This window comes from Macaca mulatta, chromosome 14, assembly GCF_049350105.2.
Source record: "Macaca mulatta isolate MMU2019108-1 chromosome 14, T2T-MMU8v2.0, whole genome shotgun sequence".
Taxonomy (NCBI): domain Eukaryota; kingdom Metazoa; phylum Chordata; class Mammalia; order Primates; family Cercopithecidae; genus Macaca; species Macaca mulatta.
In genome coordinates, this window is record NC_133419.1 from 79,522,273 (window position 1) to 79,538,765 (window position 16,493).

Consider the following 16,493-nt stretch of genomic DNA (forward strand, 5'->3'; position numbering starts at 1 on the left):
GAGCAGAAACTTTATCTGTGCTGCTCACTCCTGGTCTCTAGCACCTTGAGCAAGAGCTGGTACACAGTAGGCGCCTAATAAAGATGTGTTTCATTAACCAGCTAACCATCCCCATCTGACACATGAGAAAATTGAGATTCAGAACCCCCTTCAAGGTCACTTAGGTGTCAAGTAACAAAGCCAGGTTTGGAACTCAGATCTGTTTGACACTAAAGCCTGCATTTTTCCTATTCCATTCTGCCTCCCTGAGATGTCTCCCTCCTACTCTTAGTACACAAAAGTGCCCTTGCAGTTACTCAGAGAATGTCCCTCACCTCCAGACTTGCCCATCTCATCAGTGCCACCATCAGCACTGGGCAGCCGAGTGTCTGCCCCATGCATCTGGGTGTTGTTAGGGGGTCTGACTGGTGGGAAGCTCCTAATAACCCTTTATTCTCTTTTCCCCATCTTGACCCTTCTGCCCTACACTGACACCACTGGATTTTCGACTTGTGATAGCACCCTCTTTCTCCCTCCAAATGTCTTCTTTTAGCTCTGGGGTAGCAAACACAACCATACAGGGCCAGGAGCTCAATACAGAAGGAAAGCAGAATATCCTCCACAGAGACATAGGGCATCACTTAGTTTTTATGAAACACAACCTGCTCAGTTCTGGCTTTCCATTGCTCCAGCTTTCAGAGCAGCATGGGTACACAAGGCATTCCCCTGCTTCATTGTCTGATTAGAGAAACAGCAGAGCAAGAGCTGTGATAAATGCTGCCAACATCAGACCTCAGTATCCAGGGTGGGGCCTTGACAGCTGGGAGGGTGGGTCTGTCCAAGTGCCTGCCTGTGCTGCAAAGTGGGAGTATGGGTGGGAATGTCTGGGGGGTAGTGGTGTCTTGTGAATTTTTAAGACAAGCTGGAAATTTGGAGTTAGATATAAAATGTATGACTTTAAGATATTGATCCATTATTATTATTATTTAATTTTAATACTTTGCAGGCCAAACAAAACAGACTGCTGAGTCGAATTTGCTCTGAGGCTCGCAGTTTCCAAATTCTGCCTTTGATCATGGACATCAGAGACAGCTCTTTGGCCCGTTTTTCAAAGAGTAGAAACATTTGTAATTTTATTGGTGCCTCATAATAACTGTGAAGTAGAGATTACAATTATTTTCATCCCCATTTTATAGATGAAGCTACAGTGACCCAGGGCCATATAGTCTCCTGCCTAAGGCCACATGGTGAGTTAGTTGCAAAGCTGGCACTAACTAGATAGACTGCAATGCCTCGGGATTATACCTAGATCCAATTAAGATGAATAGGTGACACTATTTTGGTTCCCAATTCTCAAAATATCCCTGGAAATTAATGCTGGGGCAAGGGGTGCAACCCAAGACACAGAGAAATCAAATTATGTTACTGAGGCTCAAACCCAGAGCTCTGAGCTCTGCCATCCTGATGCTCAGTCTCCCAATAGCTGGCAAGATGATAGTCCTCTGAGTGTCTGGGAAGCAGGACCACAAGGAAGATCAGTGATAGTACCTTCTACTCCAGGGTTTTTAAAACTTTCTTGACTGCAGTCCATAATTAGAAAAACATATTATGGCCAAGCATGGGGTGGCTAACATCTGTCATCCCAGCACTTTAGGAAGCCAAGGTGGAAGGATCACTATAGGCCAGGAGTTCGAGACCAGCCTGGGCACAGCAAGACCCTGTCTCTACAAACAAACAAACAAACAAAACTTTAGCCAGGCGTGGTGGCACATGCCTGTAGTCTCAGATACTCAGGAGACTGAAACGGGAGGATAGCTTGGGCCCTGTAGGTCAAGGCTATGGTGAGCTGTGATGGTACCACTGTACTCCCTGCTGGGCAAGAGTGAGACCCTGTCTCAAAAAAAAAAAAAAATTTATAACATCTTACATAGTGACCCACTACACACAGTGATGTATGTGAATGTGTGTGTTTACATGTATAAAAGAGAAACAAAAGATTCACAAGTTATTGCATGATGAGAAATATGCATAAAAGAGAAACAAAAGATTCACAAGTTATTGCATGATGAGAAATGCACTCTGATATGTTCTATCTCATTCTCTTTCATTTTAAAAAAAATGACTGATTATAACTCTAAATTGATATCATGACCCAATACTGGCTTTCAACCCAAAGCACTGTTCTGGTATAATTTGAATGAGGATTTATGGCAACTGCTGCCTCTGCCTGTTTACTTCTAACCCCTGAGTGACAATAATGATGATGATAATAATAAGCATAAGTACTCCATAATGTTAGCCATCATTAATATGATTCACTAATAACTCATATTAATAACTCATAATATTAATAATGGTTTTAACATTATAGCTAATAGACTCTTAGTAGCTAATATTATTGCTTACTTTTACTGTGATTATATATAACATCTTTAATCCTCACACCAACCCTGTGATAAAGGTATTATGATTTTCTGCAGACTGCAGATGAGAAATTGTGAGGTTAAGTATGCTGCCCAAGGTTACATGGCCCTTGCATACAAAGAGGAGAAAGAACTGTGATCCTGAGGTTGAACTCAGCAAGTGGGTATAACTGCTGTATGGGCTGTGCCAGGGAAATGTTTGAGGCCCAGGTCATGCTATTGCTGGAGCCCTCTAGCAACCCTGCTGAGCCTTTGGGGTCAATTCTAGTTTCCTGGTCAAAATGAAGGCTCTTGTCATTCTCGCTCACCTCGCTTCCATCTTGCCGAGCCACTGGCACTTTCCTGGATGTGAATTCCGTGGCCTTTCTGACTGTGTGTATGATGCTTCATCACTGCACGTGCAGCCCACTAGCTGATCTTTTTTCACATCTGCCTCTCCCCTTGACTAGAGTTCCTTGAGGGTAGGCAGGCTTGGTATCTGGTGCTCACAAAATGCTTGTTAAGTGCATGCATGAATGAAACTACTTGGCAGCTACTTCATGTCTTCTTATTAAGCCTAAATAACATAAAATATTAGTAGTTCACTACCAATTAAGTAAAGTATTAAGTAAATCTAAGGCTGAATTAGAGGCATTGCTTAGATGTATTCTCTTTTTAAATTTCAAAGGCAGCCTGGGCTTGAAGTATGCATCCCCCACTGACCAGGTGAATGACCTTGGGCAAGTTATTTAACCGCTCTGTGCTTCCGCTTTCTCATCTGTAAAACCTCTTAGGGTTGTTTTGAGGATTAAATGAGTTAATATGTGCCCCTAGCATATACAGTCCCCGGTACACAGTGAGTACTCAATAGATGTTAGCTATTATTATCATCAGAAAAAAACAAACACATTTTCTTTTTAAAAAGCATAATGTAGAAAGATCCGGGGAGGTGTCAGTTATAACTGGGGAAGGAGCATCCCCTCAGAAGCACATGTTAATAAGGCTGAGAAACATTTTAGGCTGTTAAATTGGTGGATGACTATTTCTTTTCATCAGTGTATGCCTGTTGACTGAAGACACTGGCATCAAGGCAAAGGCTCAGTAACCACCAATTATTATTAAGAACATACACACCTAACGCACAGCTTCCCTGTCACAAAGCTGAGGCAGGGAGAACATTCGCCTGGTTCTCATTTCCTTTACATTTTCTTTTCACATTTTAGGCTTAATATAGTAATTCAGCAAGTATTTACTGCTTTTGAACAGGTGAGAGGTCAGGTATGGTTCACACCCAAATTGGCATTTGACAGCAGGAAAGAAGAGATTGAGGTGAAAGAGGAGTGACAGTGGAGAAATGCTCCCTTTGGAGCAAGAGACTTCAGTGCAGTGACCTGGAGCTCCCCAGCAGAAGGACAGAAGGAATGCTGGGGAAGGGGCCCACCTCAGACCCTGCAACCCCCAGCCACAGGCTCAGCACAGAAGCACATGGCACATATCCGTGCCTAAACGTGTTTGCTCCCTCCTTACCCACCAACCTCTGGGTTCCCCATAAAACCCATGAGCGTGACATCCAAGGCTTCTGGAGATCTGACTTTCCTCGTCTCTCTCTGCTTCCTCTCACTGCCACAGAGCAACCTGTCTCCCGCAGACTCACACGCTCCATTTCAGTCCTACAGAGCTGCCTGCCATTTGCCAGACGTCCCATACTCTTTAACACTGCTGAGCCGCTACAAGTGGTGTTGGGTGGGCTCACCTAACGGCGGCACCAGGAGGAGATGGGGGCAGGGTCGTGTTAGGTGAGAGGCCAGAATGTGTCTTCGCTGCCCCCTCTAGCTCTCTAGTCCTCTGTACATGCCTTCTCCCACAGGTAGCCCCTCCTCCAGGCCTCCGCTTCATACTGGGCTCTGCTAACATCTTCCCCTGCCCTCATCTGTGCAGGCCCAGGGGTGTGCCAGTTTCTTGCTGTTGCTAGAGCCCAGGTGTCTCACCATCAGGGCTGGCTTTCTGAGCCTGCTACACCTCCATCTCTTCATTAAAGTCTGCTCCTCTAAGCCATCTACAGTGAACTCTGTTTCCTGTTAGGATCCTGACCAATGATACAGCTTCACCCCTTACTTTCTTTGGCTTTCAGCAATCATCATCATCATCGAACTAATAATAACACCAGCCACCACTTACTCAGGGTTTGCCATAGGCCAGGCACCAGTCAAGTGCTTGAGATGATTTCATTTAGTTCTCACCATTTCTGCCTCTGTGAATTGGTCCCATTTTACTGATGAAGAGCCTGGGGCTTAGAGAAGTAAAATAACTGGCTTGCAGTCACACAGAAAGAGACTCAAGAGCTGGATGTGTCCAACTCCAAACTTTCTTTCCAGAACCCTCTACCCTGGCAGTGACAGAATGAGCTCCAGGTTAGGAGTAAGGCCTGTCCTGGCCACCTCCTAGCTGTGTGGCCCTGGGCACAAGACGTTTAACTTATTCCAAGAGGCTGAGTTTGTTAGATGTTTTGTAAACTGTAATGTATCAATTGGTATAAGGGATCGGATAGTCATTACTGTCAATGCCATCATTATTATTGTGCTGTTATTTCTAAACAATACATTATGTAACTACTTTAAACATAGACCAAATTAGGCAGGTGAGAATGTTTTGGGAAGCTCAAGTAGCAAATACATACCTAAGGACCAAACTAGCAGCTCAGTCATTGCAGGCCTCAGGCTAAACAAAGAGGCTCCAATCAAGACAAAGAGCATGTGGCCCCCAGGAGAGCACATTGCCACTGACCCCATCTGTGAGACGTGCAAGACCCTGGCAGGGACTCGGCCTGCCAGCCTGCTCCAGAGATGGTGCAGTGTTCTGAAACTCTTCTCCAAGCAAAACCTGAGCACCACAAAGGTGCCTTAGAGAAGAGTTCATTTTCACAAACTGTTGCAGATCAGTCTAGTGCTGGGCACTGGAGGTTCCAGAGATGAGCAGGTCACAAGCCCTCCAGTGACAGCTCACCATCTCTCTGGGGTGTCAGCCCTAAGGACCATTACCATCAGTGACAAATTCTTTGATAAAGTATAAACTGCAGTTTTATAAGCTTGTTCTTACGCTGACATGGGTCTTGGTTTTGGTGTGTCTGTGGAGAAGGAGAGTGGGCCCAGACGAGAGGAGGGAAGAAGACATATGTATCGAGCACAGTGCTTTTCACATACCCCCATGAAAGCCATAATTATTTCTCATTTTTGAGACCAGGCTAAAAGATCCAGTTATTTGATCAAGTTCACACAGCCAGTAAAGGACAGGGCTGAGACCTGAACCCAGACCTTCTGACTCTAAAATCCATGTTTGGGTGGTTGTATGAGTTCGTTTTCATGCTATTGATAAAGACATACCCGAGACTGGGTAATTTATATAGGAAAAGGGATTTAATGGACTTACAGTTCCACATGGCTGGGGAGGCCTCACAATCATGGCAGAAGGTGAAAGGCACATCTCATATGGGGGCAGAAAGGAGAAGAGAGAGTTTGTGCAGGGAAACTCCCCCTTATAGAACCGTCAGATCTTGTGAGACTTATTCATTACCACGAGAACAGCATGGGAAAAACCTGCCCCCATGACTCAATTACCTCCCCCCAGGTCCCTCCCACAACATGTGGGAATTCAAGATGAGATTTGGGTGGGGACACGGCCAAACCATATCAGTATTTTTTTTTTTTTCCTTTACATGAAGCTGGGCTTAGATGGATCTGGAAAGTTTGAACAGGGATGTGAATGTAGGGAGGCCTGGGAGCCCCCTGGTGGTGATGGTGATCAGGGGATCATGGAAGACAGGAAAAGGGCTAATAACAGTAAGATAACTACTGTTAATTGAACACCTCCTTATGTGCTTGGTACTGTGTAAATTATTTCAAATCCCTATAACAACTTGGTAAGTTAGGTATTATTCTTTTAATCTTTATTTTCTCTTATTTACTCCAGTTTATCAACGAGATAACAAGCCCAGAGATTAACTGACTTGCTTTAGATCACATGGCTTTCAAGTGTCAGGGTCTAGATTTGAAACTGAAGAAAATATTTGAACGTCAAGAAAAGGATCAATACCTAGTTCCATAGGCTCATTCATTTGGTAATCATTGCTAAGTCCCTTTTCTGTCCTAAGTGCTGCAAAAGATCCAAGGAGGCGTCACAGGAGACGCCCTTCTTCTCTCCTCCCCCAACTCCCAGTTCCTACCCTCCTGTGCCAAGCATTGTTGGAGGCATCAGAGGACAAGACAGATGTGCTTCCGACTCCTAGATGCTTCTATACAGTGGGCAAGTCAGGCAGAGGGAGAGGCAGGGAAGGACACCACAGGGGCCCACCCCACATCCAGGCCAAGGTGGGTCAAATGTGGAGAGACCATCAGGGACCACTCCCCAGAAACAGTGACATCTAAACGAAGACCAAAGAATGTCAAGGAAAAGACAGTTTTGAGGTAAGGAGAGAAAAAAAGGTCTAGATCTGTGGCTCTCAAATTTCTCTTGCCTGCAGTAAAAATACACAGTATTTTTCCCCGATACAGTAAAAATCCCGGATTACGTTGCAATCCGGGATACATATACATCTACAATTTTTGAACTAAAACAAAAATTTCATGAAACGATGCTGAAACTTACTGCAAGGGTGAAATCTGATATTTTCTTCCCTACTTAACTAGAATTATGAATGAGATGCCAACCCACAGTCTGAAAAACACTGTTCCAGATCACAGCAGGGAAAAATGAACCTGGCACAGACAAAAGCCCAGTTACATTCCGTGAGTTCAGACTTTGCGGGGGGAAAGAGGTTGGAGAGAAAGCTTGAGAAGTGAGGAGAGAGGAGCCTGGTAGAAGAAATAAAGCAACATCCCTACATGGTAAATGTAAGTGGACAGTAAAATGCAAAATGCATGTGGCAGAGAGAGCCTGCACTGGGAGGAGCTGGTAGGGAGCATGCCCTGCAGCTAGTTTTCAGAGGCCCTACTGCCTTGGGAGGCTGGAGCTGGTCTGGAAGAATGGCAAGAGTGTGGGGCCCGGGAGAAGGGGAGGTATGCGAAATAAAGCTTTTGGTGTTTGAGGAGAAATTCAAGAAACAAACCTGGCCCCTTCACATGGGTTCCAGCAATATTTATGAAGGGGCAGGGGCCTGGAGCATTCGCAGAGAGGCTTCCGCAGACAGTACAGTGCTCCAAGAAACCTCTGTCCCTGCCAAAACCCACAGGGAAATGGGGGCTGTTATCACCCCAGGTTACCTGGCAGCCTCAGATACAGCCAGAAACGAGCCAGGAAATTGACTGAATTCCTACTGGACTAAAGTTTTATAAGTTTTCCTTAACATAAGCACAGGGCGATATTTTTAGTTCTTTGTGTGTCAAAAAGGGCCCATAAATATTTCAGAGCTAAAATGTGTTCCACAAACTATAAGTCCTGGGTAGCATCTGTGTGTGTGTGTGTGTGTGTGTAAAATTGTGAATTTTACATTCCTTATTCCTTCGAAGTGTGGTCTTTGAGTCCTTTATTTTAAAGTGAGGGTGGGGAGGATGGGTTGTGGTGGTACCTGTTCTTGTACCAAGTATTGTGTTGGGCTTTGAGCAAACCAGAGAAGGAGGCACTGCTATCCCCACTTTACCGATTTAGAAACTGAGAGTAGCAAAGTGACGCTCAAGTTCACACAACATGCCAGGACTGGAATCCGGGAGCTCTGCTTCCGAGCTCTGTACTCTCTGTCATGGCACCCAGAGCACATTTCTCTGGCGCTGTCACTTTGGGGAATCCCCGGCCTTTTTCAACAGCGAGACATTGATTATAATAATGGTGGCTAAAAGCAAGGTCTTTATATGCATTACCTCACTGAGTTGTCACCACACCCAAACCGTCCCCATTTTATAGACAAAGAAACCAGGATTTAGGGAGGGTAAGTATCTTGCCTGGAAGGCCACAACAAAAAAGTGACAAAGCTAGGATTCAAACCTGTGTCTCTCTGACCCCAAGGTTCAAGCTTTTAATCATAACTTACACTACTTCCTGCATAGGTCATTCTGTATTCTAATTGGCTTAAAGGTTCTATTTGTCCTTTCACCTTTTTAAAAAACATTATTAATTCTTCTGATGAACTGAGTCAGCACCTGGCCTGGACTCTTGGGAGAAGTGCTTTTACAGCTGCTGCTTGACACGTGCCCTGTACAGAAAGAGAACTGTTGGGACAGAGACAGGGCTTTCCTGGGAGTGTGGTGGAGTGTGGCTGCATGCCCAGCCTGGCTGCAGGGACATCCCTAATCAGCGGCTGGCAGGCAGGTGACAGATGGTGCCGCTGTCTACAGGAGCCATCTTGCCCTTCTGTTAGAGAGCTTGTCAGAGGCCAGGTATCAAAGGGCAGACAGCTGCTGTATGGGCACTGCTTCTCTGATCCTGAGCTGCGGAGCTGGGAGGGCTCCCACCAGAGCTGCCTGACCCCCCAGAGGGCTGGGCATGTGCAGGGCCTGGGACACAATAGGCCTTCCATCAACAGATGGCATTATGTTAGCTGTGTCTTCCAGATTCCTTGGTCCACATCCTTCCTGTCCCCAAAGCCACATACTAGCCAATAATTCCCTTTGACAAATGGTGGCATCTTAGAGTCAGAAAATGTGTTAGGCTGGGCACGGTGGCTCACACCTGTAATCCCAGCCCTTTGGGAGGCCAAGGAAGGCAGATCACTTGAGGCCAGGAGTTTGTGGCCAGCCTGGCCAGTGTGGCAAAACCGCACCTCTACGAAAAATACAAGAATTAGCTGAGTGTGGTGGCACACACCTGTAGTCCCAGTTACTCAGGAGGCTGAGGCATGAGAATTGCTTGAATCTGAGAGTTGGAAGAGGTTGCAGTGAGCTGAGATGGAGCCACTGCACTCCAGTCTGAGTAACAGAGTGACACTTTGTTTCAAAAACAACAACAACAACAACAACAAAAAACCAAAGAAGAAAGAAAATGTGTTAGGATTGAAAGCAACATCAAAGGTCAGCTGATTCAAGCCCCATCAGGTGCCTGAATCCTCCTTAGTCCCATCCCTACAGAGCGGTCACACCAGCTCTAAAGCTGGGGACTATACTGCCTCAGAGGGCTGAAACCTGCCTCCTTTTAGCTTCCTTCCATAGGCCTCAGCTCTACTCCTTGGGGTCTCAGGAAAGAAGCCTAATGCCTTTGCCCCAGCAATAGCTCTTCCAGACTGAAGACCAGACTGGTCTGGGTATCTTTGTGTCCTCTCTTTAGACTGAATATGTCTCCCACAGTTTTCAAGCCCTCACCTTTCTGGTGACCTTTTCCTTGGGTTTGTCCATCCTTGTTCCCTCTTTCCCAACCAACAAGGCTTTATGAGATCCTAGGGTAGACCTGGGGACAAGGGGTTGGAGCGGATGCAGTCTCGGTCCTCGAAGAGCCCTCAAGAATGTCAGAAGGACAAACACGTCTACAGGTGATTCCAGCACAAAGGACGCAAAAGAGCAACTGACACAGACACTCGGGGTAGGGGGGCACTGCACCAGGTGAGGTGGGCAGCAGAGGCTGCCTAGAGGAGGAATCCCTGGGCCGGGTCTGAAAAGCCAAGCAGGGGTTAACAGAGCAGGGAGAGGAAGACGATCCTGTTTGCCTGCCTGCCTCTCCCATTGTGTTGACTGGATTCCATTGGGAGCCTCTTGGTGCAGCCTGAATGTCTCCCCTGAACCCCTTTCTCCTGTACCCAACACATGTTCCCTTGGGGAACTTAGTCCCATGTGGCTTTCTTGGAAGCCAGACCCACTGGGGCCCCAAGTCCAGGGGGCCATTAGGACTCTGAGTTTCCTTGTAAGTGGCACCTTGGGAAATTGCCTGTCTCTTCTGTACTTCAGGCCCCAGGGAAAAGTACTTCCTTCCTTCTCCCTAGAAAACCCCTTTTCCTAGAAAACCCCTTCAAGGGTCAAGCCTGAAACCCAGTTTACTGGAGTGCCAATTCTCTGTAAAAACATTTTTTTTCCTGACTTTCTCTGGGCTTATTCTGGGACCACACTAGGAAATAGAGGGAAGAGGGAGAGAGGCTGATTAATCACACGTCCCCTACTGCGTCCAATCTTAACCTGTAATTACCTGGGCTCCCTATTAGGCCTCCACTCTGTGAGGTGAGAGAGGAGAGAGACAGAAGGGAAACCAGCATCCCAGAAAGGCAGGCATCAGTTGAAGGATTCTGGAAATGGTGAAACTCTTAGTTTTAACACAAAGGCCTCCTCAGCCTGAAGGAACTTCTTGGTTGAACACAACAGCTGGAGGAAGGGGTTGGTCCCTCTTTTCCTCTGTCTTCTCAGCCAGACGCTGGGCCTAAATTCATATAGCTTTGGGTCTGTGGGTAAGGAAGGATTTAGAGACATCCTTTCTGCTCTTTAGGCCCAGAGAAGATGCTCTGCTGAGCAGGGAAGCAATATCACAATGGCTTCTCCGGGTGCCATCAAGGTACCTTGTGTGCACAACAGCTTCTTGTCTTACATGTCGTCTATGCCCTGGGCATACCTGACACTGATGCTATCACAGCAGCAGAAAGGATAGAAATCTAGAGGTCACCATCAGCCTCTGATCACTGCTGGGAGGACAGCAGGGATTACCCAGGCTGTCCTTCCTGTCGGAGGTGATGTGTGTGTCTGTGTGTGTGTGTACACATGTACACATGTGTGCATACATGCTTAATGGCTGCTGGCCCACTGCTCTGATTGTTCAGAAACCAAAGACTCTATTGCCACTCTGTTCACCAGGCCTTTTGCTATTGAGCCCTGGGGATGGAACTGGATCAAGCTCAGAACTGCTGCCCAACGGGTGTGGGCTCGGAGTGCTCGTGGCTGACACAGGTTTCAACATTGCTGGTGGGGCAGGGGCAGGACAGGCCTAGAGGAAGAAACTTCCTGTTGTATACCCCCAGCCCTTACATTTCCTCCTCAGTGACTGTGACTCAGGCCGTCCCACAACTCGTGATGACTGAAGCCCACACAATAGCGGTTTGAAAGTGACCTCAGAACAGTCCTTCCATCCCACAGCTGGTGCTCACATGGGCTCTTAGAGCAGGTGGGGTGTCCTTGAGAAAGTGCCAAGGACTTGCTCTGTGCCTTGATTTCATCATCTGTTAGGAAAATGCCCAAACACCTGGATCATTAACTACATTGGTACTTACAACATCTTGATTCTTCCCCAATGCTAAGAACAGCTAAGAGGTACATCCAGGGTTTGCTGGGTTGAACCAAAGTGAATAAAAACATACAACTCTCCATATCTCACTTCCATGGTCCTTCTAGGTGCAAAGCTCTCTGATTTTTCCCTTTGCCTAATGAAAGCCCCAAAGCTGGAAACCTTTGTGAGCCAACCCTCCCGCTTGCCATCCTCCAACTGGCTCTTTTTCTGTAGTATGAATCCACTTCCTTGGCCCCACACAAGCTCCCCAGATTTGTGAATGGGGCAACTGGTTGTGCCCTCCTGATGCTGCTGGAAATTTTGTTTTTAGAGAGGCGGGAGCTAAGGCTTGGGGTGTTGTGACTGGTGGTCAGCCACATCCCAGCAAGTGAAAAGCCAGAAGCTGTCAGCTCCATCCTGCTTCCTTCCATGGCCTCAGTTTTCTCTTCTGCAAAATGGGTTGGTGTGGGGGTGTCACGTTTAATCTATACCTGAGAACTGCCCTGATACCCCAGAAAAATGCACGTGCGCGCACGCGCGCACACACACACACACACACACACAGGAATTTAAAATACTCCATCTAGGGCTCGAAGTTCTGTGAGATGCAATGATTGCAAAGGCCCTTGGGAAGGTGTGCATAGGGGTCCTCACAGCAGGAAAGGTGGGTTAGTAAAGGCATCTTGGAAAGGGATGCTATGTAGAAAGCAAGGGAGAGAGATGTAGCTTTGGCAGAATTTCACTGACATCTCTGAGTATCCAAGCCTCAAAGGGGTGGAGGAAAAGGCCCATAATGATAGGAAAACCCTAACTGCCTGAAGCTGCCTCCATCTCTAATAATTAAAGGCAGACTGAATAGATATTAGGGCCCTCTTTCCAGCAGCTGGGTGGCCAGGCAACTTTTATTTCAATAATTAGCCGCTGTAAGTCACACAGAACTGGAGACAGATAAAGGCAGGGCCAGTCTCTCATGGAGCTAATTGTGCCCAGAGTTCTACACGCCTAATCAAGCCTCGTGCTGCTCCCATTCCTTTCATCCAAGGCCTCAAAGGACTTCGCCATTGGTAATTAAGTCTCATAAGTGCCGTAAAGAAAGGGATTCTCCAGGGCAGTCTGAATGGAGAGGAGGCTGCTGGGGTGGAGGTGGGGCAGGCAGCGTGCAGCTGACTCCAAGATGGGAACAGGGATCCAGGAATAGGCCCCAGTCCCAGAACCTGTGCCATCGCAAGCCTTTGGCCTCCGTGCATTCTGTCCCTAGACAAGATAATGGCAGATTGGGTGGCTTCGGTTGGCCACCTCTTCTTGAGACTGGTTCAGTTTTGTCACCCAAAGCCTTTATATATTTCTCAACCTGGAGGATATAATTGTTAAAAACTCCAATTCAGGCAGGGGTAATTAAAAAACTACACTCCCAAATTCTTAGTTAAAAGGGAACATGAGGGACACAGTTGCCCAAGCCCCATCTGATGCTTGAATTCCTTGTATTCCACGTGGATAGCGGCCAGCCCTTGTTTGAGCTCCAGTGACAGGGAGCTTACTCCTAATACATTTCATTCTCTAAACTTGGCCTTGGGCAATTCATCCTGATAGTGAGCTGAAACTTGCTTCCTGTGACAGCCTTCCTGGCAGCCCTAAACTCCATATGCCTTAGAACCTCACAAGCAAGCCAAAGACCTCCTCCCGAACCAAGACCTCTCTTCTCCAGGCTCTGGGAAGCAGTGGAGCACCGTGGTTAAAGACACAGGCTTTACACCAAAGGCATGATCAAAAAAAGAAAACTTGATAAATGGAACCTAACCAAAATTAAAAACTTGTGCTCTGAAAATCTCTTAAAAGGAGGAAAAGGCAAGCTACAGGTAGGAGAAAATTTTTGCAAACCACATATTAACAAAGGAAGGCCTAGTATCCAGAATATGTGTGTGTGTGTGTGTGTATACACACATATATATGTGACACTTTCAAAATGCAACAGTGAGAAACAAACAATCCAATTAGAAAATGGCCGGAAGACATGATCCAATATTTCAACAAAAAGGATATATACACATGGCAAATAAGCACATGAAAAGATATTCAGCATCGTTAGCCGTCAGAGAAATTCAAATTAAACCACAATGAGCTATTACCATACACCTATCAGAATGACTGAAATAAAAAATAGTGACAACACTAAATGCTGGCAAGGATGCAGAGAAGCTGGATCACCCATACATTGCTGGTAGGAATATAAAAGTGTACAGCCCCTCTGGAAAGCAGGTTGGCAGTTTCTTAAAAAACTAAATATGCAATTACTGTACAACCTAGCACTTGTACTCTTGGGCATTTAATTTTCAGAAATAAAAGCTTAGTTCACACAAAAAGCTGTACAATGATGTTCATAAAAGCTTTATTCATAATAGCCAAGAACTGGAAACAGCCCAGATATCCTTCAACAGGTAAACAGTTAAATCAATGACAGAATGCCATGGAATACGACTGCATGATAAAAAGGAATGAACTAATGATACCAATAAATCACCAGGGAATTATGCTGAGTCAACAAAAAGCCAATCACCAAAGGTTTCATCCTACATTATTCCATTTCTATAGCATGTTTAAAATAAAAATGATAAAACTTTAGCAATGGAGAACAGATTGGTGGTTGTTAGGGGGTTAGGGATGGGGTAGGGGTGGGAGGGAGGCGGGTGTGGCTATAAAAGGGGACCGTGAAGGAAACTGATGTTGATGGAAATGTTCGCTGTCTTGACTGCGTATACTCACCTGCAGATGTGGTAAAATAGTACAGAAGTAAACACACACATGCATACTCACTCATTCAGATAAATACAAGTAAAATGGGGAATCTGAATAAGATGAGTGGATTATACCAACGTCAACATCCTGCTTGTGATATCTGTTCTTTTACTATAGTTTTGCAAAATGTTACTATTAGGAGAGACTTAGTAAAGGGTACCCAGGCTATCCCTGTTATTTCTTATAATTGCATGTGAACTATAATGTTCTCAAAAATTTCAATATAGAAAAAAGGATTTTTTTGGCTGGGCACGGTGGCTCACGCCTGTAATCCCAGACTTTGGGAGGCCGAGGTGGGTGGATCACGAGGTCAGGAGATTGAAACTATCTTGGCTAACATGGTGAAGCCCTGTCTTTACTAAAAATACACACAAAAAAGTAGCCGGGTGTGGTGGTGGGCGCCTGTAGTTCCAGCTACTTGGGAGTCTGAGGCAGGAGAATGGTGTGAACCCGGGCAGTGGAGCTTGCAGTAAGCCGAGATCACACCACTGCACTCCAGCCTGGGCAACAGAGTGAGACTTTGTCTCAAAAAAAAAAAAAAAAAAAAAAAAAAGTCAGGCTTTGAGTCAGGCACACCTGGATCTGAACCCTGGATCTCTTACATACTTCTTGTACAACTTCGGATGATAAACTCTCTAAGCCTCAATTTCCTTATCTATAAAATGTGGATAGTATCTACCACCTTACAGGGTTGTCTTGAGGCTCAAATGAAGTGATGCATGGAAAGGCTCAACCCTATGCTTGACACTTAATAAAGACTCAATCAACAAGTGTAAATGTTGCCTTGTTATCCAGGAGAAGTATTTCTGTGCCTTCCCCTGATTCAGTTCTCACTCATGTTGTCTCCATCCTGGCCATTCTTCTCTGAAAAAGTTTCTTTTGGCTAATGTTACTCTTTAAAACACCAAGGTTGAAAATTGAAGTCAGATACAGTCTTATTACCTGAAACTGCTCTGCATATACCCATGACCCCACACTTTACATGCTATTTTGGCCAATTACTTGCCACTTATTTCCTGTGTAATGTCATTTTTCCTTAATAAGGTAGCAAGCTGCTCAGATTCATATTGACTCATCAATTCTTAAGCTGTACTATGTACAGTCACCAATATTCATGCAAACACCACGAGCACATCATCCTGTATTTATTACTAAGTCACCAGAACAACTCTGGAAGTGAGGCATGGTGGTAGACTGCTATACTAATGGCTGCCAAGGAATCATATCTCCCTGTAACCAAACCCTTGTGTAGTCCCCCACACTAACTGTGGGGTTGGCCACGTGACTTGCATTGGCCAGTGGGCCAAGCGAATATCAGCAAACTTGAATCAGAGGCATGAAAAACACTTGAGCATTTGGGCTTGCCTTCTCCCCCTGCTTTTGAAAAACAGCCATCATGTAAAGAGGCCCAGGCTAGCCTACTTGTTGCTAGAGCCACAGGGCTGAGCCAACCAACACCCAGTAGATTATAGCCACACGGGTGAACCCAGAGGAGACTAGCTGAACCACCTAGCTTTGCCCGGTTCAGATAACTGACTCTTGGAAACAGGAACCAACATGCGGTCATTTTAAGCCACTGCATTTTAGGGTGATACGTTATATAGCAAAGGCTGGCTGACATAGGTATTTTTATAATTCCCATATTACTGGGGAGGAAACTGAGGCTCAGATCATTAAGGTACTTTAAAAATAAGAGGATCTGGGTCAGGTCTGGTGGCTAATGCCTGTAATCCCAGCACTTTGGGAGGTTGAGGCGGACAGATCTCTTGAGGTCAGGAGTTCAAGACGAGCCCGGCCAACATGGCGAAACCTCATCTCTACTAGAAATAGAAAAATTAGCCGGGTGTAGTGGTTCACGCCTATAGTCCTAGCTACTTCGGAAGCTGAGGCAGTGGGATCACTTGAACCTGAAAGACAGAGGTTGCAGTGAACCAAGATCATGCCATTGCACTCCAGCCTACGTGACAGAGCAAGACTCCATCTCACAAAAAAAAAAAAAAAAGGAAATGTTATAAGGGTAATAAGGATAATGCTGCCTAGTGTTTCAATAGTACTTTAGAACTTACAAATTTCTAATACATTTTAATGTGATTTAATCTACTATCCTGTACCTTTCTTTGATAACTTATCACAATTATATTTAAATAGTTGCTTAAT

At 45.7% G+C, this 16,493-nt stretch overlaps 1 protein-coding gene across 2 annotated transcripts in view; it reads right to left on the minus strand.

Annotated features, from left to right (window-relative positions):
- TENM4 (teneurin transmembrane protein 4) overlaps positions 1–16,493 on the minus strand; it is a 792,376-nt gene that overhangs the window by 421,444 nt on the left and 354,439 nt on the right. The gene's annotated exons all lie outside the window — the stretch shown is intronic.